The sequence below is a fragment of the Odontesthes bonariensis genome, chromosome 20 (assembly GCF_027942865.1).
Source record: "Odontesthes bonariensis isolate fOdoBon6 chromosome 20, fOdoBon6.hap1, whole genome shotgun sequence".
In the NCBI taxonomy this organism is placed as follows: domain Eukaryota; kingdom Metazoa; phylum Chordata; class Actinopteri; order Atheriniformes; family Atherinopsidae; genus Odontesthes; species Odontesthes bonariensis.
This window is the reverse complement of record NC_134525.1, coordinates 24,177,356-24,204,191: the sequence shown is the minus strand read 5'-3', so window position 1 is coordinate 24,204,191 and position 26,836 is coordinate 24,177,356.

Here is a 26,836-nt window from a genome sequence, read left to right as displayed (position 1 = left end):
GCAAGAGTGATGGGACTAAATAACACCTGAAACACTTCATCTCTTGGTATCCTCACAGCCGAGTCTCACAGAAAATGAGAAATGTCATGTCATGTAAGAAATAAACTTCATGAAGTTTTGTATGTAGTCGAGGGGTCAGACCTCGTCAACCTGTGAGCCATTAAATGCAAATTTTGACACCATACGTTGTTACAAAATGAGTTTTAAGTAGGTACTTTAAGGCACTAGTGGTCAGGACAGCATTTAACATTGACTCTGCCACTTATCAGCGAAGTGTGTCGTGCCATGTAACCCATTCTGATTCCTCAAACTGAATGCATGGTTCCCATGGTAACAAGACACATGAGGACATGGACACAAGAGGTTTGGATATCTACTATATTCCTTCAGCTGAGAATATACACTGCAAATTGTTAATTCATCACTGGCAAAAGGGCAGATTTTTGGATAGGATTCAAATCCATTGGGTCGAATGTTATCTAGATTAAATATTGAAAAAAAAAAGTCACTGAATCAACATCATCTTGTGGTTAAATTTGGCCATTGAAATGCCACCATTTGATCAACATTGATCTACATGTGGTACACTGACCGTTTATTGAATTACTGATTTTCTGTCAGTTAGGCTATTTAACAATCCACCATTTGTTAAAGGCAGTTGCGTGCTTTAAGTTTTGTTACAATGTCAGACAACAACTTTCATATTTCTCCCTGATGACATTTAGATGTTGCTTGGCTTTTGTTTTGCTGTCTGATAAATGAAAGGATGACGCTTCTCGGGAGCAGGTTATGTATTAATCGTAAGTGGGTGATGTCCAGCCTACTGGAGCTTACTAATCAGAGTATACTAAGCTCATCTGGAGGGGGCATTATCTCTACCTCACTTACACCTTTTCCTGTATAAACAGGAAGTTAGTATATATGCAAAAGGAAGTAACACTGCAAGTCATTTAATTAAAATCTTCTTTTTTTTCTTAGTAGGGGGACCATTTTTGACATGACCTCAAAATGGTGAATTGAAATCAGAAAAGCAAATGGTAGTGTGTTTATCAGTAATATAACAACATGCCATCAGCCATCTGCAGCCTGACTGCCGGTTCTAAACTCATACATAGTGTTTCAACAAATAAAAGTTGAGACAACTGGCAGTGGGGAATGAAATGTTTGATGGTCATGTCCCCACATCCCCTGCCTTTATTTCCTCAGGATGCCAGTGGACAAGTCAGTCTAAAGCTACCTGACACCATATGTTTCCCTGTGCAGTAATGACTGCTCCTAGCACTGCTTTTATGGCTGAGAGCCTCTGGAGCCTCAGGGAGACGTTCACTTCTCAATTAGAGCTGCTGGAGAGCATCTTCCTTGTTTTCCAGCAGCTTTTATTTACTTTATTAACACCTCTCTGGTACTGTATGTATTTACTTCGTGGCGATGATATACAGAAATGCTTGTTGGCTGTATATTGAAATTTATAACAAAATCTAGGGGGGGGGGGGGGTGAAACATACAGTATGAACAGCAAGACGGGAGCAGTAGAGTGAGGACGCTGAGAAAACTAAGAGGAGCAGAATGAGAGAGGCGAAGACAGAGAGAGGAGACGGAGACCAAAGGCATGTGGAGTTCACCATCACTTTGGTCGGCTGCTCTGTGATTAAAGCAAAGAGTCCCCGGAGAGAGAGGCGGCTTGAGGCCTGCCCAGTCAGTTTCACTCGCTCCCTTGATCTCCTGCGTGTCGCCCACAGAAGCGTACCGCCAAACCTTCAGGAAGGGCTCCTTTTATTGCGCAGTGTCCCCCATCGGCTCCGAAGAATCTGCAAAGCAAGCACAGATTGTCATGGTACCAGCCTCCTCTCAATTCAAACGACGGAGGTCTGCCTCAGATGAACTACTGCCTGAAGAAGTTTTTTGATGTTTTGGTGAAGACGCATTTCTAAAAGCATTGTGATACACATGAGCTTGTTAGCCTCCGAGATGAGGTAAAAAGAGAATTTTTGGCTAGTGATTTTCCCGAAAGTTTCTGCTTAAAAAGTAGCTCCAAAACGAAAATAGGCCTATAAATCTTCATTAATCCCCTCTGGGGGTTCTATCCTCATTTGATTGAAGGGCTTATTCTTTAAGAAAAACTGATAATCAGAACTTTGCTCACTGGAAGGCAGGAAAGAAGAGATAGGAGAAGAAAATGTCACTCTCAATCTTAATTAAATTCACCATTCAGTGGCAGTGGGCTGATCCATTCATTGTGGGCCTGGTCCCACCCTTGACCTTTTTCTCTTTTGGTCAAGTGACCTTCACTCGCTGTCTGTGGGGCGTCTGACAAGGAAGGAAAGTGCCTGAGGCGGCTGAGGGAAGAAAGGCTGTGACATTACACACATTCTTACAGATGCGGCAGCCTGGATAATTACACCGATACTCACTTAACATGCATTGCAGGCGAGCCCATCGTTTATCAGTCGCATGACCTCTGGCAAAGGATCTCCTCCTCTGATCTGTCTAATTATTCTGTTTTCTTTTCTCTTTTTCTTCTTCTCTATCTTCCCGCAATTGGTGGCAAATGGGAAAACCTTTGTGTGTGTAGATAAACTAAAACTAAAAGTCATAGTTGTAAACATCCCAACTTGGTTGGAGGGAGGATTTCAGAAGTGATTCACAAATATTTTCTGTGAGATTTCAATTAATTCAAATTGGCCTTAAGTCATTTTGATAATTTCTTTGCATGTGAATTTACACTTATCCTTCTTTTCAGTTCCAGTGTCTGTGGGGGATTTGGTGGGGTTAGAAGTAAAGGAGGTTATTGCTGTCACTACATGTTTTGGAGATACGTGCTTTTTTATTTCATCACTGTACAAACATGTGAATGGGACCCAACACTGTACTGGAGAATTACTTGGATTCAAAAGGTTGATTTTCTTAAGTTGCTTTGTAACCATTGTAACAATCCAAGCATGTCACTGTTTGACATCCAATTTTAGAGCCTAATCTCACCAAAATGGTCAAATATGAAAGACTGTACACATGACCAATCCGTAGTAGTTTAACAATTAAGACAGAGATCCCTTTTTTAAGCGTCTGTTATTGTGGCAGGTGGCATCACGTCACATGACGGAAACTGCGACCATTGAGTGTAAAACTTTTTAGTCCATGGCAAAATATATTTTTTTCCAATCTTAATCATGTAATTAAAAAAAACATAAATCTAACAATTTCCATTCATTCTCAACCCAACCATGTACTTTCAACTCCTAACCATTAGCGGCTGGGAGCGCAGTACAAAAGTAGGTAATCGCAGAAGTGGAAAAGTGACCAGACTGAGGAAAAGGAGGTTGTACAAAAAAAGGGAGTCCAGCCAGCATTCTTTTGCTTGAAGGTTGGGACTTGGTGCCACCCACTCTGAAGTCCTTATCAAGAGAGGCTGAGATAATCATGTCACAAATATGTGGAAACTACATCAGCAGTGTGACGGGGGCTTTGTTTCTGTACAGCTTCAGACTTCAGAAGCAGAATGTAGGTATTGTACAACATTTTAACCTTGTATTGCAAAATTGCTACAAATTTTTTTTCCCAGACCGATGTACATATTGTCGTATCTGTCACTGCACTGAAAGAAACCATGTCCTCCATTTCATCAATTTGATGGCAAGGTAATTAGTTTTAGAAGGTGTTCGGACAAAAAGCAAATTGTTCGACGAATTGAAATTTTGATATGATGGCAGAGAAATTGTATTTAAGGTTCCATCTTCTGGGAATAAAGAATATTCACACGATGAACGCAACCAATCCAAAACGTGTTGGAAGGTTTACAGAAAATCACGTAATTACAAGCTACAGTTCCTTTAGTTTTAGGCTTCATTAAAACATAGTTTTGCAATAAGTAAGGTGCTGTTTCACCATTCTCATGATGACAATACTAGCATGTTGACATACTATATAGCATAGTTATTCTAAGCATTCATTTCACAATTATTACTACACACTAGCAATTGAGGCTAATGGGAATGCCATTAACTCTTCAGGTATCTTGAATCAAGTAAAAATGTTGGACACAATGAAAATTCATTTAAAAATTTTCAAGGCATTGTATTCTAAATGAAAATATTACGCTGTTGTAATGTCTGAGGAAAACCCAGGGGATCATCAATACAGATAACCTATAAAAAAGATACTATGTACAATGCAGAATCTTTATCAAGGGATTTTTAGTACCAGACGCTACCATCTGCTTTCTGTTTGAAGTGAACTTGTTGTCCAGAAAGTATTGACCAGTCATGTCTGAGCTGGCTTAGGTCATGTACACTACTACAGTTTATGCAGGGCAAAAGATGTGCAACGCATCTGCTAGAACACAACCAGAAATATTTCATCCCTGTCATAAAATGGATGAAAACAATTCTCAAAACCCCACAACTATCAAAAGAAACTGAAATCTGTTATTCACTAAAGTATTGAAACTCTGGATCTGAAACTCAAAAGCCGCTGTGAAAACATTGTACGGTTGAACACTTTGAATACATTCATCTCAGCCACATTTCTGCTAAAGTAGAAGTACATGATGAATAACTTAAGAAATGTGTTGGTGCCTTTTCTAAGGAAGTTTTTCATTCTTGGCTGGAACACGTAGTACATGCAGTGTAGAAGCCAGTCAGCCAGTGTAAAAGTGAGGGCTCTGCTGTGTGTAATATAGTATGTGCCATAAACCTGCCGCTGATATTTCTGGGTCACTGATCTGCAGGGAGTTGCTTGCGCTGTTCTAACCTGTCAGCTTATTATGTAACACATTGGCCCACTTCACCCTATACACTGCTCCTGTCTGTACTTTTCCACCTAGCCTATGTATCTCATGGGTGATACGTGTGATTGCAGGTGAAACTGAGTGGATCTGAAGCAGAAATTTCTCAGTGAAGGTACTTAGGATGCAGCTGAAACAGCATGGAGATGAAGTGAACTTACTTTGTGTCCAGTTTTTTTTTTTTTCTCCAATTGCTTTACAGAACATCTCATGTAGGCAGACAGCAGGTTGTCATGGAGGACACAAAAAAAATTACCTAAATGAAAGAAAAGAGAACATACAAAGTGTGGCAGAGGAGCCTGACTGTGGAAGCTCTTTACCAACCGCTTCGCTGCAGGTCATCTGGCTGCTTTAAAGCTCAAAGGAGCATAAAAGTGGTTTGGCAAAATTCCATGAAAATCTTATCCCACAGCTTACATGCTACTTTGTTTAAGGGAAATGCCTCCCCACCAAACTATGGAGTTTATTTTGTGTCAATAAGTTTAAAGAAGACTTTTATAAGAGCAAGCAAAATATATCAATTCAAAAACTAAATTTAAAAAAGTCAAACAAAAAAAATAATTTCAAACAAAAAATACAAGATTGCAATAAAAAAAAACTGAAATCGTGTAAAATATTTGCCTTCGCCTCCCTCTCAGTTTTGGTTGTTGTCGTTTTCTTTGATTACGTCTCCAGCTTTCTCGTTTGCGCTCCCTGACTTTTTGTTTGCGGTTTTGACACAAACGTGCCTGGTGGGTGGGCTTTCAACGGGGGCATTCCTATTGGCTTATTTGTGTTTGACGGACAGCTAAGCAAGCATACGAAGCAGCTCTGGCCGCAGCAGCTACTCTGCTTCTGATTGGTTCTAAAAACGCCAACCCCCTCACACTGACCAAACTACCGCCAAAACCAGAAGATAACTATACCACAGCCCTTCGTGAAGCCCTTCTCGATTCTTCAGGATGCAGTCTGAAGTAAGCCGGGACAGGTTATTATGGAAAAAATTGTAAGTTTCGTTTTTAGAACCACTCAGAAGCAGAGTAGCTGCTGTGGCCAGAGCTGCTTCGTACGCTTGCTTAGCTGTCCGTCAAACACAAATAAGCCAATAGGAATGCCCCCGTCGAAAGCCCACCCACCTGGCACGTTTGTGTCAAAACCGCAAACAAAAAGTCAGGGAGCGCAAACGAGAAAGCTGGAGACGTAATCAAAGAAAACGACAACAACCAAAACTGAGAAGGAGGCGAAGGCAAATATTTTACACGATTTCAGTTTTTGTTTTATTGCAATCTTGTATTTTTTGTTTGAATTTATTTTTTTTGTTTGACTTTTTTAAATTTAGCTTTTGAATTGATATATTTTGCTTGCTCTTATAAAAGTCTTCTTTAAACTTATTGACACAAAATAAACTCCATACCAAACACGATCATATAGATCTATGATACTTAGGCTACTACATTTGCTTTGTGTGAGTTGCGGGATTCATGCCAGTAAACACCGGATGTGCTTTCTCTTTGTGAGTCTCTGTTTCGCACTGATGTAACAGCGCAGACTTTTTTAAATATGTTCATGGACTACACTGCCAGGTAACAATAATATAACCGCGAAAACCAATCAACAACAAATGTAATGTTACCATGGTGACTACAGCTGCATTGGAGTTCAACTACAGAAGAATTTTCACCATGAAAGTGGAAAATAATCATTCATCTAAAAAAAAGCGCATACAAAGTTTTAGCACGATCCCAGACTGTATAGATGGCTTCAAATTGCTTTTGTTTATGCACTAACCCCAATTAACACAAAAATGAGGCAAAGCTAGAAGAGGCTGTTGCTTAACATGGATCTGATTTCTTACAATCAGCCAGAAAGCTAAATCACATGAACAAATAGAATGTCTGAACATATTCTGTTTATTCTCAGCATGTGCATTTGTTCACGTGATACCAGACCCCTTAAAATCCTTGAAACTTGAGTGCAGCTCTCTGCTCTGGTAGGCTCTTATTCTGATAGATAGAACAATTCAGTTACAAAAAACACACTATGATGGTATGAGGTCATTTATCAGAGACTAAACTTGATGGATGGGGAGGGGTAAAGGGGACTGGATGAAAGGGTCTAGAAGAAGGGACAAGGGCCGTGAGGAAAGGAAGAGAATGAGGGCCAATATGGAGCCAGACACAGGGTGGAAAAACAGCTCGGGAGGCTTCAGCTCCTGACCCTCCTGGTTTCTATAAAAAAAAGAAAGCGGAAAAGAGGAGTGGAAGGTTCCTTCCTAAATACAAGTCCATGTGTCATTAGCTCATGCAGAGAATTTTGGTTTTCCGAGCCTAACAACGTTATTTTGAATTATAAATTCAACGAGGAAGTGACAAAAGTGTTTTAGTAAAGCCATGTTAATAATTAGTCTGGATCACACATTTTACAAAGGCCCATGGTAAAATGTTGCGTTTAACTGCTCCAGCCAACCATCCCTCTTTCCTCCTTATCAGGACTTTGAAAGGCTTGAGAATGACGACTGCCCTGATGCGGACACACACTCATATGAGTCTTAATGGAAGAAACAACCTATTTGTTTTTTTTCAGATGGGTTAGAAACGTCTCTATAGACACGTATGGGACACTGGCTGTGTGAGACGTCGTCTTTGTTTCTGAACCTTGGTTTGAAAACTACATTTCTGAAAGAGAAGGCATGATCAGCATTGTGCATGTGCTTATAATAGATGCCCCAAAGTGTAAATATTGAGTTAGGAAAATAGGATTTCCTGTTTCCGATGCATATGCTATAATAAGACAGACTCTAGCTGAACAAGAAGGTGTTGCATGTGTTAATGCTCTGCTGTGTCTCCATTCGAACACGACACGGACAAAAAGACAGAAATGCTCCGTTACAAGAGCAGGTACAAGTGAAGGTACAAGTGCAGGCACACAAGCATTTCTAGGGAAAAGTACCTCTTCTGCAGAGAAATGGCCTTTTAGTGTAAGGAGATGTTCAGTCCGGTGTAAGTAATGTCACTTTGTTGGATACTTTAGCCCGGTTTTGTAGCTTTGGAATCCGCCTTGTTTTTTTCTGTTGCTTACCAATTGGTTACTACAGGTTCAAGATAGATTGAGCCAGTTTGATGTAACAAGAGTTTATGGTTTGTGTCAAAAACTAAGAAAGATAGAGCAGCTTTCATATCCCTAATGGAAAGGTTACCTCACCATGGGAGTTTCCCATAACACTTAGGGAACAGCACTTTGACACTAAATACATTTGCGCCTATAGCCCCCGGGAAGCCATTAAAACGCACATTCTGACACATGGATATTAAAAAAGTGAAAAATTACCCCAGTGATAAGACGTCAGAGAGAGGGGGAGTCTCTGTCATGATTACCATATCCATCTGTAACCCTGCATCAGGCTGCCTCATACACTGCCACAGGATCCTCTGGCAAGATGCTAATTGATAAGAAAAGATGAACATGTGAATGAGCAGAGTTGGTTCCATCAAAAGCAGAGATGAAGGTGAGGAAGGGAGGGTGTGAAAAAAGTCAATGTTTGCAGCTCTCTGTAAATCATGCAACTTGTGAAAAAAAAGAAAAAAACATCCATCACAGCTGGAAAGGCCTCATTTGGGTTGAAAGGTCAAAGGGCTGAGTTGTGATAGAAGGTCTCTTCTGCTCCCAGGGGACAAATTTGTCCAGTCCCCGAGTGAGACGAGATGAGGGTAAGTCATCGTTTTATGTCGGGCGGAACTCGACCTATGGGTTTCCAGTCTGTTGCCATTGACTATATACCCGGAAAAAAGGCTGAGCGCAAATAGCCCTGCAGTAACCCCTCAATCCTTCATCCTGAGTGATAGCTCTCTTCTCCACATCAAGTCTTTTAATCCACACTCACTGTTCTGCCTCGCTTATACGTCAAAGTGAAAAAGTTGTGCACATTCCTGGTTCTTGGTCAATAATTCTCATCATGTAGAGGGGGGGGGGGGCACAAAATTACTCAGGAGCAATGACCTTGTCATGGACAGTATCTGCTCTGCATTTCACATTCATCTATTAAATATATCACAGTTTCGCCTCTTAATTGGATAGCTATATTCCTCGAAGCACTGCTAAAATGTATGTCCATGTTGTGTGATGAAAGTAATATTGAAAAATTAACAAAATGTGTAAATGAAACCAACCGTCTTAACATATGCTGGCGTGTAAAGGCTGATTTAAAAATTAATGAGCCCTTAAATTTTAATTCCAAATGTGATCCTTATCACGCCATGTAGCGTTATCTCCAAGTGTAACGAAGCGCTGATAGCAGCAGTGCAGAAGAAGTGGTGAAGAAGCAAAGGCAATATGACAGAATTCACATGCAGCTACCGAGGAAAAATTTACCCAGAAAGGAGGTTTTAATGAAGCGCCGGCACCCTAATGAATGCTCTTCACATCTCCCTCCTTTTACGTGAGCATCTCAGGAGAAGTGGCCTTGAATTCCGATGTGTGATGATACTGTAACTCCATCAGAAAGAGTTCCCTTTAAGGTTTTCTCCCAGTGTCAAAAGCCTCCTCCCCTGCATGCAGAGCTATCTGTCTGAAGGGAGGGAGGGGGCTAAGGGGCAGGTTGTGCCTAATCAGCATTTCAAAGCTGCTCCAGTGTCAATTATCCAAAGCCGTGCTCCCTGCAGTTTGTGCACATGGGTTTCATTCGACTACAGGGATCTAAGGTCAATATGTGTAACGTCTGAAGATGACATCACCCTCCCCGGAAGTCTGGGGCACACATGGACGGCGAAAGAAAACAACACAAAGAGAACTTAATTGCTTTGTCTTATTTTCTCTTAGTCTCGTGTTTTCGCAGCAAAAAAATCTTCTGCATTCTGTATTCACTATGAAGGAGAGTCTCAGGTCGAACGGTCACCCTGGGAGGCATTCATGTGTAGAGTACAATTTAAAATTCCATCACTCAGTGTGAAGCTGTGTTTTATATCTTTTCCATTAGCCCCAGATGTCATACCAATACCATATGTAGAATTGTTTTGCATTTGCTATGCACACAGAGGACAATATGCATGCTTTGCTGCCAGACTGTAGCATAATTCACTACTCACCCCATTGACTACTGAATATGAAACATGCGTTCCATATCAAGCCACTTCTGTCACCAGGCCAGTGAAGTGGAGCAGGCACGCTGGAGTTTTCTCAGGACTTATAAAGAGGCAGACTTTATGGTTTTTAAACAGAGATATTAAGGCAGTAGATCTCATACATTACAGTCCAGGGAGTGGTAGGACTGCTTGGTAATTTCCATGCAAGCTTTTCTTTCCCACAGTTTTCAGCAGCTCCTCAATAGATAATCACATTCTATAGGGCCGCAGTGTGGCAGCTACAGTTTTTGGACAGACTACAAAAATATTTTGCTCATTAAAAGTAAGATGTGAGGAAAGCCAGGCGGGGTGTAGCAGGTTGGAGAAAAATACTCTCAGTTTGATTCTGTGAAGGTGGTTATGATGCATGTTAAAGGCGTAACAAGGCATCATGGTCCCATGCTGGGAAGGCTTGGGTTTGCTTATGCAAACATTTTTCCAAAGTATAGCTGCTCTGGGGAAAAATATAATCGCTGATAAATTGAAACTTTACTCATCTTACAGTATACAGTCTCGAAAGACAGTTACACATTATACTTCCTTATTATCCTTGACGATGGAAAGGCTAATGATGCTCATCTTGCCTTCCAGATGCTGACAAAGGAATGGAGAAAAACTGATTGAGTGAAAAGTGATTGTTTCAGATCTTAATCTTGTTGTTGTAATTATGAGCAAAGTCTATGAGAAGCCCAAGTGTGCACTGCAATCAGTCTTTACAACTCAAGAGTACAGGATGTTGTACAAATGTGAGAAATTGTAATTGGTCTAATAAATGCCCAATTGCAGAACTCCTATTTTTCTCCTATTTTGTGTATTTCTCTTGTTTTTTTCCCCTCTATTTTCTATTTATTCATTTATTTTGCAAATGCAGCATCTCACTACTCTGAGACAACAGTCTCCAAACAACCTGCATTCTTCAAGGATTACACAGAAAAAAAGAATGTACGCTCTGCTAATCTTTGCTTCTTTTGAGACAGTGGCATTGATACAAAGTTGCAATGGCAAAAACACAATCAAACTAAACCTGTATCCATTCATTTTCTTCGACTTATTGGAGGTTAGTCGGCAGTAACAACAGGCTAAGCATTGTTATCTTTCCAGTTCCAGATGAGATATACTATCCCTCCAGTAAATTCTAGATCCACTCTGAGGCCTTTTTACAGATGGGTGTGCCTCCAAAAGAAGGCATTTTGGAGGTATCCTGATCAGATGTCTAAACCACCTCAACTGCCTCCTTTTGATACGGCCAGATGCCTCCTTACCTTATGTCTAATGCTATGCCCCACCACACTGTGAACGAAACTCAAATCAGCCACATGTCCACAATCTCATTCAGTTAATACAAAAAATCCCAAATTGCAATTGAGGGTTAGAATTTCCAGTTCATAGATGAGTAGTTAAACTAGAGCTTTGGCTTCTGGGTCAGCAAATGTCTTCACAACAACGGTCTGGTATAAGGCCTGCATTACAACAGACGTTACACTAATCCACTTGTCCTTCTCATGTTCAGTTTGTCTCTCATTTAAACTCTTTTACCTGGGGTAGGAACCCGGGGGTGGGGGGGGTCGAGACAAGTGTCACGACCAGTGAAAACAGGCTCGACTTGGTGCAGATATTAACAAAGCATGGTTAAGCAGGGATCGGATGACTGCAGCTCTATTTCAGGCAGGAGGCAAAAGCTCCTTCATGAAAACATAAATGACAGATATATTTTGTATTCCATTTTGTAGTTGTATAGAAGCATGTGCTATAAACAGTTTACAGTGTTTTATTTAAAAAAAACAAAAAAAAACTACAACACAAATCCAGGATTTCTTTTACTCTTTGCCATTCATTCATAACAGGAACATTTATATTTACAAACTGAACGAATAGTGACTTTTACTTTCAATTAATGGTTCTTTGGGGCAACTTATTAGCAGATTTTTTATTAGGCTATTACACACAGTATTATAAACAATATTATATATAATGTGAACATGAATCAAATTGACTTGTGGCGAAACACAAACATCTTTGCTGATGCATTTTCTATATATCACAACACATTCCTCCCTCCTCTTGCAAATGAAGACATTTTTGTCCCGCAAGTTAAACTTTTCGCATGCAGGGAAATGTTAATGCGCACTGGTAAAAATCTCCCTCTTGTTGCCATCAAGAGAAATATAAAATCTCAATGACGCATTGGACCATTTATTTAGCATAAATCCTGCTTAGCCCCTAAATATGCAGCCAAACTTGAGCTTGCCACGACACCAACCAAATGATATATGGAACGCAAACTGTATTTACCATCTAAATTGCTTCTCCACAATGCGAAGATGATGACAGAGATTAATCGGCTAAAGAGTTAAATCTTCCCTCCTTCAATATGGTGGCACATCTCGGGCCACACGTTTCCAACTTAAAGGCAGCATTTGTATTCCTGAGGAGCCTCTTCTCTCGTCTGCTTTATGATATTACCGCCAGGAGACTGCGAGTGGCGGCCTCGTCTCCATGTGTGGGCTCCAATTCAACCATCATCCATTTCCCCCACTATCTTTTTATCATTACACAGTCTAATAAATGTGCTGTGTGCCCCGTGATGGTGCATCGTACATCAGACAAAGTGACCTGGGTCAGTGCATCGCCAACCACCAAGGTTACACTCGCTTACACCCTTTTGCCTGCTGTTTCAGAGAGAGGAAGAATATTTCTCATCTAATGTCAGCTGGAAACATTCTCTGACAAAGTAATAACCCCTTCCACATCCCTTTTGAATGTCTAACAATGTGTCTTCAAAAGGAAGTGACAAAGGAGCACAACCCACAGGGGTTGTTCTGTGGTTATTTTGATCCGGCAGATCGCCATTGACAGGTGCACTTCAATCGACGCAGCAGGTTGTTCTTCCCACTGTGGCTGCTTTATGCCATGTTATGAGATGATTCTTCAGACGCCCACATGAAACGCAAACAGCACAATATCACAATGTTGCGGAACTTGAAAGTGCACGCGCATGTGTGTGAAGGCTTCAGTGTAAAGGTGCACTGTGCAACCTGCAGATGGAGGCTGAAAGGACTTTAAAACTGAAAACTGGAGGCCAGCCAGCACATGTTGGTTTACCATAGCACTTTGGCGGGATACAGACACACACACGCAATGACACACAGTTGGTCATTTCAGCGTGTGATTTTTCTACACATGCGATATGGGCTTGGCAGCGCATGTCCGGCTATCTCCCAGCGATCACTCATCTGAGGTGAGAAAATCAGCAGTGGCTCCAGAATCTCAACAGGCTGATTGGAGCCAGATTGGAACAAGGCCTCCGAATCAGAGGGACATGCTCAGCTACATCCTTAAGTCGAAGCAAACCTATTATAGCTGGGATTAACCATCCCACACAGAAGCAACAAAAGACCTCACTCTATAAAAAAAAAATTGTAGAGTTACATGACAAAGTCCAGCACAGACCAGCAGACACCACCAGCAGCACCCTCAGCCACCAGCTGCTTGATGTATGATCGCTCTGAGATATGTCCACGTCCTCTTTTTAATCTGCGAGACATTCTGCTGGTGATGGGAATGAATAGCCTGTGTGTGCTCTCTGATGTGTGTGTGTATGTGTGTTAAAAGGTGGGCATGCATCACTCCCAGGGGAAAGGGTAATGACTATGCCACTAATAGAGAATCATTATAAACAACTTTAGCAGATCAAAGAAAATATGTATTCACTGAAGTCCAAGGATGACCAATACATCAGCGGCCCTTTCAACAACTGTTCTCTGTATTCTCTCTGTGTAGAATGGAGGGACACAAAGCCCTTATAAATGTCCAAACCTGGGCTTAACAGCGAGCTTGTTAACTTTTATAGATGTGTGTAAGATCACATCCAATAAATTACGATGAACTGAATGGGTATGGGCGGGACGGAGTCTTACGGGGAGAGATGGCAGCCATTTGATTTTTCCGAGAAGTTACCGTTTATGGGAGTTGCACCAGTGAAGGACAAGAATTTAAGATGTGACGATTACAAACACAAATAAGGTGAATATTTTAAAATAACAGGAAGAATAAACTAAAATACAACATATAGTTACCGCCAGAAAGTCAAGCAGACTATTGAATTATTCTCTCTTGATCTACAAGGCCATAAACTCTGAAGATATTGAAGAATTTGTACTATTTCAACGTTTTTCAATTGCCTATAGGATATTTTTCCTCTTGCACCGTCTGACTTAGAGAACTGTGCAAAAGTCTTGAGCCGCCTGTCATTATTTATACTAGGGTTCAAGGAACCAGACTTTCTTGTTTAGTCTTGAGCAATAGTGCTCAAAACTTTCTTAAGGTCTTTCAAAGAACAAGTTTTGGCTGTTTTTTCACGTATTTTCAATCCAATCCTTTAACTGACTCTTTACAGAAAAGTGCGTTTTTATGTTTGAGGCACCTGACACTGACCTTTGAATCATTCAAGCACGGGATTTGGATCTTAAGGTAGCCTGTTGAAAAGACACATATTTTGTTTCCATTTCTTTAATAGCATCTATAAAGAATGCCAGAGAAAACAGCCTGAAAGGCACAAAACATATTTTTGAACCTATAAGGTGATGCCCAAACAGCCATTAGACAAAAACTTGGTATAAACTTGGCATGGTGTTCAGTGTATCCTTAAAATGTATAAGTAAAATGGACAAGTGGAGGACAAAATAAGTTGCAGGTATACATAGAAAAAACTATCTACAGCAGATTAACAGTATTGGAAAGTGATGTCCTTAAGAAAGAGGAAAAAAATCCATTAAAGACCAGTCACAGGACCTGAGAGGTGCATCCAACCCTTCAGCTGATCTTTCTGCTGTTTTTCAAAGCCTCATCAGAAATGGTTTCCATGGATAGAGGAGTCAAGAATCCATTCTTAAGGAAGGGAAACAAGAAAAGATGGCAGTATGGAAGAACATGAACTGGACTTAAAATCAGTGGCAACAGGTCTTATGGAGTGATGAATCCTCCCCAGATCCCGGACCTCAATGTTATTGAAGCAGTGTGGGATCATCTTGACAAACAACGAAACAAAAAGCAGCCAACATCCAAAGAAGAGCTTCTGAATAGAAGTCTGGGAAACTAGTCCTGTTAGTATTACTACATAACAAATTTACAAGAAAGCTTGTCTAAGAGGGTTCAGGCTATGTTGAAGAATAAAGGTGCTCATACCAAATACTGACTTTCAAGCTTGTTAGAATTTTAAAAACCCGAATCTGGACTTTTTGTGCAGTTCTGATAATTTTGACTTTTACACTCAGAATATGGAGGCTTGTAAGCACAGATCGTATCATCCTCTGAGTTACCTGGAGCTCCAGTAAACTGTGTGTTAGCTAGTGTTAGCTGACCTTCCTTTGTTGGTCCAGTTGATTATTGGTAAAACTCACATTGGCTGCTCTTACATCATCACACCTTAAATTACCCTGTAATTTGAGTCATGCTACAGAAGGTACAGAATCACATAGAAAACTACAAAAATCAAACATAGAACAAAGCAACAGCTAACGATTCTGTCGATAAGCGGCCACAGAAAAGTTAAGTGATTTCATCCAAACACACATTGCGCAATCCAGTTGGAACCAAACATCACACTCCCTGGAGAATACCACTGTAGAGGGTGCAATCCCAGAAATAAATAATAAATAACACTCAAATATTTTTCTTGTTGTGACAGAAGTAGCACGGAGAAAAACAAACACATAAGATATACCGATTTCTTCACGACATTGAACATTATTTTCAGTTCTACTTTAACTGACTGCAATCTCTCACCGTCAGCTTTACTCGGATCCACGTTTGTCATGAGCATTGAGTAAAATCTCTGCAATATTTCACAACTGTAGGGTAGTATTTGAGAGCATTCCCATGTGGGGCAGACAAATGCAAAGATCTGTAATAAATTCCATCCTGTCAAGTGTTGATTTACAGGTCAGGTCTGTGCATTGGTGGGTGAATTTGTGCATGAACGCAGGTGCCGGCGTGCAGAGTGTGTGAAAACGCCCCTGGTCATTCTTCATCTCTTAGATTAGTTTTTGTTTGTTAGAGCGTGCATGTGTATGCATGCGGGATTGTGTGAATGTTTCCTCTTGGCCCCTGCCAAGCTAATATCTATTTCGTCATTCGCAACCTTTAATCTTTGATTACCATGCAGCGGTTTTCCCAAATCCTCTAACGGTTGAGTGATTTAGTGTTATTATTTTCCCTCCGTGTCCTGGCCGAGCTCAGGGCTAACCGGCACCAAGAACTGTTAATTACTTAATTATGGAGATAAGAAAATGGACAGGAACAGATCAGGAAATGATAAGAAATAGACTCAATAGATTTTTTTTTTTTTAATCCCTGCTTTGGATTCCATTTTTCTTCAGGCCTCGTCGACATGAATACATGCAAACACGTCCATGCATTTTAACTTAATGTTATACCCTCAGATCTCTATCTCTGCTTCTGGTGTACCTCCCTGTTTTGTCTTTTGTCTCTACTCATTAACATTCAAGTGAAATTTCAGGAGGGAGGATACATGAATTATAGCAGCCGTAGATTCATCATGCTCTTTTTTTCTCTCTTTCTCTTTCTTCATGAATTATGGAGAGCCTCCCCTGGTACATTTAGTCAAGCCACTAGTAAATTAAATGCAGTGTGCTGCCATGCCACACAGGAGCAAACGGGCCAAACGGGGATATATTTACCTGCACTGTTGTGGCCAACATTTAAATACCCCCTAATGTTTCAAGGCACCATAACCTCCTTGGATGGCAACACTGCGGCAATTATCGAATAGTCAAAATAAATACCTCATATAAGTAATCCATCATCAGCAAATTGAGCCTAGTCAACATGATTGTTCATGTTCTACATGTGAAGTGATGTAAGCAGGATAATAGCTGAGAAATTCCACACAGACCATTGTGCAATGCTGAGTACATGACCAGAGGGCAAAATAAAAGCTATGACTGACTTTTGAATGCTACTTTTCAGATGTTATATCCACCTCAGCTTGTGGTGCACAGCCTTCACACAACTCTTTATTTCTCTCCTGAGGCATGCACGAATAGGGGTGCTGGCCCCCTTCTTGCCCTTTGATTTATAGCGCAATCGTAGTAAAATGGCAGACTAGGATAACATGGGTGGTAATAAATGGCTATAAGACAGCGACTAGCAGCTGTTAATGCTACAGCCATTAGACTGAAAAATGAAGGGCGCCAGTGATTTCGTCAGATTTATACATTTTCACTATGCCATGCATTAGTGCTTGTCATGCTAAAGTGGCAATCCATATGTGAGCATTAATCGTCTTCTGCAGCCCAAATATTCGGCAGGAAATTTTAAGTGAGCTGCACCTGCATCTATCACAGATAGCTCAGATTAGTACTGAAGATGAAGCTAGGATTGAAAATATTCGAGCAAAAGAATTTCTTTGCTCCAGTTACAGTCCCTATAATGTGACATCGTTTTGGGGCTACGGCTTGATATTGTGCGGTATGAATAAGATGCGGTTGCTAATCCCAGTGATTTCTTTGTTGCTATTTTCTTGATCACTGTCTGCGGCTCTAGTTACTAGTGTATCAGTCTGGTTTGTCAGGTTTAACTGAATAGGCCCTTTCATCTTTTTAAGGGACCATTTACAGGGCTGATCCTTTCCAAAAGAAAGCAATGTAAAATTGCAGGAGTATTATATGGGGGGGATTATATACGGTTAGTCTGTGATAAACTTCAAAACAACATTAGGGTGATTTCTGCAGACTTTGGAACGCTCATCATAATTTAATCCTTTTAAATCTTTTCCATTGCAAGAAGATGTGCATTTACCTTGATGCTTATGGGCCTAAAATATATTCAGAACTGGTCCAATGTCAATGCAACCAGCACCTAGGAGAATAGTATCTAGCTACAACAAATTGTAGAGAGGGCATTACACTGAATCGCACTAGCTGTGCTGTGCAACTATTTCTGAAGAGTATGACAGTGTCAGATAATTCTAGACTAATTCACTACTTGGGATTCCTCTGCTGACGTCAACCCCACACAGCTGGACTGAGAGTGAGCTGCCAGCTGTTTTGCAGACAGTAAATACAGTGAAAATCTTGTCTCTGTTTGTCCTCGAGTTATAGCTTTCAGTTTCATGTGGGACATTACAGTTGGTAAATGTGTCTTTTATGTACAGAAAGATGAGGCTCTTGCAGCCCTGAGAGCAGCGCTCTCAATGAAAATTAGCGTGTACTCCCAGATGTTGTGCTCCAATCAATGCTGATCAGTGCTGAAGCTGAAAAATACCTGTGACTACTAAAGAAAAAAATTGACACTGGATTGAATCCCTAGTAAACACTTTCCCTTTTTCACTCAAAAGTCAGACATTAACAGGTCTTAGCAGTTTTTTTTGGCAAGTATAAAACGGCTTAATACAGGATACCATCTGTGAAATCAGTAGAGTGTTCCTTGGCCAAGGATAAGGGTCAACGGCTATCACTTTTCTTTACACCTTTAGGGAAACATGATTAAATAAAAGTCACAGTGATTGAATAGCCAGTCACATACAACATAAGGTGCATTAAGAGCATATTACTTACAATCCTGTTGCATTCGTTCTCAAAATAAGACACAAAGAGCTCTATTTCTCTGAGGTCTGTTTCACCAGTGTTCAGTGTACTGTGGAGGTAGTTTAGGAGAATAAAGCAACAGCACAGAGGTGACTGAAGAAAAAGAGAGGACATGTAGGTTTGCTTTACATGGTCAAGGACAATTAGCAGCCTCATTGAGTATGACTAGAACAAATACCACCCAGTCACCTCCCTCCTTCCTCATTTCCGGATGACTGAGCCCCAATTCTTATTCAGTGTTGCAGGGGACACAAAGGACCAATAGCAAAAATAAGTGTTACCTTAAACATGACTGGTTTCTCTCAAGTTTAGTTGGCTACAGATTATTTTATGCTAGATGCCTTATACATGGGTTGAATTACAAAAGGCCTCATTATATTGTGAGGAAAAATTAAAGCTTCCCTTCGTTGATTCTGATAATTGAGTTTTGACATCTTAATTGCAGCAAAGTGCACCAAGAACTGTCTTTTCAACACTTGTAAATGACAGTATGTTTATCTGTGAGTGTCTGCATTAATATCTGTATGGCTACGGAAGAAACAGAGATGCTTTGATGTTTGGAAAACAAAGTCTGCACCGGTATCTTTAATGATGAATGAAAACAATGTTTTCTTTCAAACAGCCTTTTCACAGGGTAGATATGGGAGAGACAGGGCAATCTTTATGCATTGATTAAAGGATGTCAGTGATGGTAAAATAGGCTGAATAACATTTGTGAAAATGGTCTTTGAGAGATGACTATGAAAGCCAACGTTGGCCTTTCATCTCGGCATCTGCATGTGCCCATTGCTGAAAAATAAGGACTTTGCCTTCCAGTATGATGAGCACTTTTTAAGTGGACGTCATTCTTTATGACCTAAATCCATTGTCTTACCCTGTCAGCAGTGGGAATAGCACAGCCATTCATATCCAATATCAAATACAGAGGCAGGGATATTTTTTGCCATAAAGCACACATGCCACTTCAGACTTGATAGGGAATATGTGCCTCCTATGAATTGCTAGATTTGCATGAATATTTATGGAATCATAGTGGGAGTTACTGCGTGTGAGGTAATTACATTACAGATGGAAAGAATGGATGCGATTCATAGCATATTTTACATTTTCATGTACAAATTGTCTATTGTAGTAGAGATATAAAACGCTTCCTTGAGGTAATGGCTTCCAAATGAGCTTGGTAAGCAAAGTACAGGATTTACTTTTAACTAAATGAATTATCTCTGGTGCTGTCTTTCAGTTTTTGAGCTGCCTTGCATTTTTTTGTTTTAAGGAAAGTGCAATCCAGTGGTGTGTTCTCACAGAGTAGCATCCAATGCGTCATTTGACAGGATAATATTGTATTTGAGTGGATTGCTGCTCATGATACTCATACGAGGGGGAAATCATTGCTGCAAACTTTCATCTAATGCGCCCATTACTTTATAACGATGCCAAGTGTTCAATTTCACAGTAGTGGCATGAATTTGTAATTACCACATATAGATTTCCCAGTGTCTCCTGATTGCAGGAGAAACATACTGTATTCACAACCACCCGGGGTCCAATAACCAGATGTGGAATACTCTCCAGCTTGCCAGTAGCACCCCTCCCAAATGAGCTTTAGCTGGCTCCAATGGGAAGTGTTTTCCAGTTAGCTATCTTGCAGGAATCAATATTTCACCTCCTCCCATTATGCTCACAGAAACCTAAACTTCTAATGAGGGACTTTTGTAGCCATGTTCCATGAGCCCTGTAATGCATGCGGTCAATAAGAGAGAGGATCCGCTGGATGAACGAAAGGCAGCCACAGAGAGAGAGATCGAGAGGATGGCAGTGTTCAATAATAAGCACTAACAGTGGCAGACTGGACCTGACCCAGATACGGTTTACCTCAAACTGTCTCACTACACTATCTCTGATTTTCATTCTCCTTGATAAAGGGCCCCGGTTTTCTTAATCCTCTCTGAGGGATGGAGAATTTTATGCCAGGCCTCAGTTTGTCAAATTTAGATTCAATTTTTGAAAAGGTTAATGGCTAAGATTTGAAAAAAAATCCAAGGTAAAAAATGTTTGGGACAAGGCCTCTCTGATCACAAATGGGCTAATATTTGTGGTCCAGGTCTGGATGTTTTTCCGATGACCTTTGTCAGAAAAGAGCTGATTAAACAGAAGGCAGAGTCGATACGATAGGTAGACGGTGCAGTTCTCAAAAGATGAAGGCCAACTCCATAAATCTCATTACTGCTTAACTTTTCACTGTACAATGTCTGAAGATGCTGGAAAAACAGACAGTTCCACATTTCAGGTTTCTTTAATTACAACTGAAATAACACATCAGCAAACACAGGTTATGTAATAAGATGATACGTAAATAAGTGCCTCACGTGCGTTTCTCATTCACACAAACACCCATACAGAACTTTCTGTATGCATTCTATATACAGTCACACTTCTGAACACAGTGACACCTGGATTAGCTGGAGATCAAACTGCCAACCAATCAGATTATGACCGCTCTTCCACCTGAGCCACAACCTCTGCTGAATGCTAACATGACTATTTAAGTTTAGCTAATTAAGGCATGCTAGCCTGATGGCATTTGCTAATTAGCACCACGGAATTGATCACCAGGGAACACCATTTTAGAAATGAATTGTTCAGTATCAAATTCCATGGTAATTGATTAAATAATCCCAAAGACATCGCAAACTATTGTTAAGTTTCAGGTCAGTGTATTTTGTTTCTGATCAGCTTGGATCACAATCATCTCGTTGTGTTTTACGTATCACAATCAATTAATTTGTCTTCTCTGTGAAAGAACAGATTAATTGAACAAGTTTTCTGTGACTATTCTATTCTGCTTCTAAAGAAGGCTGCGTGAGAGAATCTCTTCAAGACTTTTTCTGTATTTCATGCCGTTTTGCTCCATTTAGGCTGAGATCCAAAATTCTGATGAAAGCCTTGCGTTTCTACCTGCATCACTGGTCTGCAGTCAGATAAGTGTACGGGGGAAAAAAACACTCTCATCAACTAATGGAGATTAACGCAGCACACCTTAGAGAGTGTCCTTTTCCAGAGAATAAATGAGGAATTAACAGCTCCTTCAGACAAGGTTCCCTGTCATTGTAAAATGTTAAGCTGAGTTTAATGCAGCCAGGTTGTTACATTTTGCTGGTCTTAGCACATTAAAAAGAGATTTAAATGAGCTTTGTTGATCAAACTGCGGGAAGTCTTTGTTCTCTAGCCCATGATTAATTCAGAGACATCACACTCAGACCGTCACTATTTTCTCTCTGTCGTGTTACAGAAGTGCGTTCGTCGGCGGGGTTCATTTGTGTTGAGAAATGCCATCTGGCTCAGGCAGCGAGAGCTCGCTCAGGAAAAGAGGAGAGAGGGGGCGGCCACAGGGGATAAGTAATATCTGTGTGTAGGTGCAGCATCCATCTATTGACCTCAAAGGGCTGGAAATGGACTACAGACAAATTAGACTCCTTTGAAAAAAAAATTTGTTCACCTTTTGGAAGTTGGAAAATATCAAAGAAGACATGGTCAGGGGTTTGAGAATTAATTCAAGTGTCAAAATATAGCTTCAGATTTACAGACGGGTGACAAATTAAGGAAAAATCTGAACGTTTGACCTCTGCAGTGCGGAGATCTGGCTCTGCAATGTGGTAAAGGCATTTTTCTGGCATGATTTGGGTTGTCCTCTTAATGGGAAGGGTCATAGCAAATCAATGCAAAATTGTTCTAAAAGATCATCTTTATTCTGTGATGAAACTATCCTGACAGAAGCAGTTTTTTTCCAGGGTGACCATGCCCTCATTTATAGGGCACAAGGGATCACTGAATATTTTTATTAGTTTGAAATTGACATGAATTACATTCTATGACATTTGCAGTCACCACATTTGAACTAAGTTGGAAAAAAGGAAACTTTTGGACCAGTGTGTGAGACTGCGTTGACCGCCACCATCATCAAAACACCAAATATAGGATTATATTTCGAAAGAGTGATCTATCCCTTCAGAAAAGTCCCACCATACAGTCAAAGCTGCTCTTTTGGCAACACCTTTGTTTTAGCTTTTGCTTTCAATTCTTTCACACTTGCAGTTCTGCTACCGTCACAGCAAACGCAAAACTGCTAAACAAAGAAATCTGCAGATAGATCAATAAGGTGGAAAGTGAGGCTGTCCATGCAGCTATTGCAATAGGCTGCGATGCAATTTGAACCCTTTAAACACTCCTTTGTGACACATACAGAGTGCATCACTCTCCTGTCGGTCTTCAACGCAATAGATGATGTGAGGTAGCTCCTTTTTCTCTCCCTCTCAGTCATTACTCTTTGCTTGGCTGCCTGCCAGTGGTTCGTGTAAACCACAGTTGTCCTTGCTGATGTGCTTTGCTATTTGTTGTACAAACAAAAGTGACAAATACCCTCAAGTCCAAAAAGGGCTATTATCTACTGTTTCTTATGCGGCGCAGCATCCGTCTTTTTACGACCACATTATGTGTGCTCACATGAAGCATGTTTGACAGAGGAATGATGAATGGCATTCAATACGAAATAGATGTGCTGAAATGTGGCAAGGACAAACAATACCGCGCTAGCTGGTATGGTAAATTTGAATCATTAATGTCGGCCTGTGTTAGTTTACCATTACAATCCATCACATGTCCTCAGGGAGTCATTGATTATAATAACTAGATTATTGGTGTCGGAACAGAAATGTACACAATGTTACACCTGAATATAGACCTAACTGCATTTGTAAATTACCTGTGAGGACTGACAAAGTTAACTCAACTGTTTACGTGTTGAAACAGTGAAGTGAAATTTGTTACGATCACAGAGAGATGGAACTTTTCGCTAGCGGCGAAACACGTGACGAAAATTATCTCTGGAAGTTGGTCACATTTCGACCTGAAAAACAAAGAGCTTATGATGTGGACATTGAATGGCTAATTGCATTTAGTCTAACTCAAATGGGCCCAACAGAGAAATAAATACCATGTTCTTAGTTCACATAGCTGTATTAGAAAATACACGCTCCTTTCACCAACCAAGTCAAGCATATGAAAACATCATCTTTCTCTTCGATCAGCCTCGTTTTTTCTGTCTTTCCACCTGAGTGATACCGTGTCTTCTGCTTCTCTGCACAGGTTAACGGGAAGTTGAGGCTGAGTTCAATCAATGCCCTGAATTACCAGACGAAAGACGGTGGAGCAGCCCATTACTATGACTGACCCACTTAGGGTCTGGTCATAAGAGCCAAAGAAAGTGGGTTTCTTGCCAGCCTTTTAAAGCCATGTTTTCAGAGTGAAACAAGTTTTTCACATTACTGACCTCTTTGGCTGTGGGGAGGACGAGTGTATGAAGCCTGAGGCATGGAAAAAAACTTGATATATGCTGGATCAAAATACTGCTGGGTAATTGCAATCATTTTATTACTAGGCTTTTCAAAAGTTACATTTTTACCTTAGAATTTAATTAAAACACTGCGATCTGTAATGTGCATGACGGTGGGAAAGCTCTCAGACTAATTTAAGCAAACAAATGCTTATTGGCTAAAAATGAGAAAACAATGTTGGATAGAAAATCTCATAAAAAAAAAAGAGAGATTTGTTCTTACTGCTGTAAATTACTTGTGGGATGTGCTGGGAATGGTCAGTTTGCGTCCTAGTATGCTGACTCACTGGCACACTGACGTGCCTGTAAAATGGCATCAGAGAGTATCTTTGAATAAGCTTGTGGGAAGTTTGGCTTCAGACTCTGGGCTCCATGAACATGCTCAACCAGTAGAAGTTTTCTTAACAGATGGCAATGTATAAAAAAAAAAAATAAAAAAAAACACTGTTCAAGAGATAAAAATGGGCAATGAAAGCTTCTTAAGCTTCATTTCACACACAAATACACGCAAAAGCTCGCCCTCTTCCAATAATGTAACGATGACTAATGCAGTAAGACAGACAGTGAAATGACGTAACCAGGTCAAGTAAAGTCGAGCTGCATCACTTAGTTGACAAGTTGGTACATGCTGAGACTGTTGGCTGAAGTCTGATGCCTCCCATCAAACATCTGATGGACACAGACAAGTGGGATGTTGCCAAATTGAGAATGATTGACACAAATGATTTAAAAAAAGTGTGGGTTTTTCTTCACAGTCTCTACATTCCTTTATGGCACAATGATCTGAATTTGAAACACCACAAGTTCTCAAAAACACAATTGATATAAGATCTATGCAAATGTCTAATATGCTGTTTAAACAGCAACAGTCCAGCATGTGCGCCCTGTTTGGAAGGATGCCACAGTATGTTAAAGTCCGGCGCCAGTTTATCACATTGGTTGTGAATAATCCTTATGAATTTCTATGTCATAATGAAATAGAAGGTGAGAAAAGGCTGCAATTGCAACCCATGGCTAATAAGTGTCTAGTGTTGAGGACCAGCTGGCTGAGTGGGGGCGTAGACTGGGACGGAAGTCTGTAAATGTGTTTGTGGTTGGGCATTGGTGTCCCTCGTGAGGCTTTGATATCAGGGGAATAAAAACCTCTGGTCGTACCGAGACAGTTCAGTCCTGAAGGATGGCTGATTTTCATTCGATGAAACACATATGTGCAGGCATGTGCACTTAGAGAAAGCCTTACATGCGATACAAGCAAGGCACCCATGGCTGTCTTTGTGGCAATTCTTTTCATCTACAACATTAATGTGGTAGGCTGGCTCTTATTAGCAAGGTTAATAATGTAACAATCAAGGGCAAATACAGCTAAAACGTGTGACGTTTACTCTGACATACGTGAGATATTGTATAAGTACCAACAAAATTGGACTTACAGTAAAGGAAGGGGTGTCATGCAATTTTAATTCCATCCTCGATTGTTTGTATTAGGTGAGAAGCAGTACTTACCTTTGGGGCATGTTCTGTGAAACCAGTCCTTGTAAGTCATTCAGTGAGCTTACTCATTCGCATGCTAATGTTATGGGTTAATATTTGTTCCTCTGATTTGCAATAACCCAAAGTCCACCTCCTCTAATAAGCCCAATGAATAATGCACAATGCTTATACAATGTTTAGAAATGCATATCTTTGGAGATGAAATTCCTGCCCAACCTTGGGTAAGTTAATGGGATGAGACTATTCTCCCTTGGGGATGGAAAAGAGGCTCAGCAAAGTCCAGTAAACACTCCAGCTTCTCTAATATGAGAGCTGATGCGAAAGCTTAAAAACTGACAATGGTAGCGGGAGCTTTAAGGATTAGATCTGCGTTGATCCTTTTTGTATGCAGGGTATACGTCTCTCTTTTTTTTGATATCCTGGTACTAATTGCTAAAAAATGCACGTTTACAAAAAGTCACTTGTCAGTCAAACTGAGCAGCTCATGCTCTGTCAGTTTGTTTGGCTGCTGTGAGTGTTCCTTATTCATCCGTATCCTCTGAGTCACACAGTTTGTCACTGCGCCTTTACTCTTTATTCAAAGCGAGCTGATGCTGCGGCTGGAATAAACACAAACTGTATGCAGCTGTGAGCCAAGCTATGAATTGATTTAAAAATGCTATTAAAAAGATCAGGATGAGGGACAGGAGTGACATTCCCACCATACATTGTTCTTTAGAACAGAAATGGTCATGAAAAACGGTTGACGGCAACAGGGGTTTTATGGCTAAATCTGTGGCAATTTTTGCCTTCTAATAGATTTATCAAAGTATATAGCAGCTTTAGTAATTAGTGAACATTTTAGAATAAGGATTCTGTTTCTGTTAATAATGTTTCTGTTAAGATGCAGCTATTAATTAATGAAAGCTTTTGCTCTCCTTTTGACAGAAGTAAACTTTGATTTTATTTTATTTTTTTAGATTAATCTTAAAAACACGGAGAAGCAGCATTTAGCTGTTATGCTACAAACAAGTGGAACAAACTGCCAGTCGAGATTAAACTTTCATCAAATGTAGACATTTTTAAATCCAGGTTAAAAACATTTCTGTTCTCATGTGTCTATGCATGATATCTGCACGGTATCTTTTAATTTATCTGGACTGTTGCTTGTTTTTAAATTCATTTGAACTATTTTATTTGTTTCCCTTTATATTCTTTTATGTATTTTTAATGCTTCTTCCACTCCCTGCTGCAATGCTTTTATTTTTATGTAAAGCACTTTGAATCGTTTTGTACATGAAATTTGCTATACAAATAAATTTGATTTGATTTGATTTGAAAATCCATTGTCGTGATCCCCAAATTGCTGTTTGTTTATTGACAATATATCTAATATAGACTTTTGACTCTATTCTGCTTATAATTCTATGTTTTTTCTTACAGCTTGGCACTCGTTTAAAGCACCAACTCAGTTCACCACAACCAAGGTTATAGT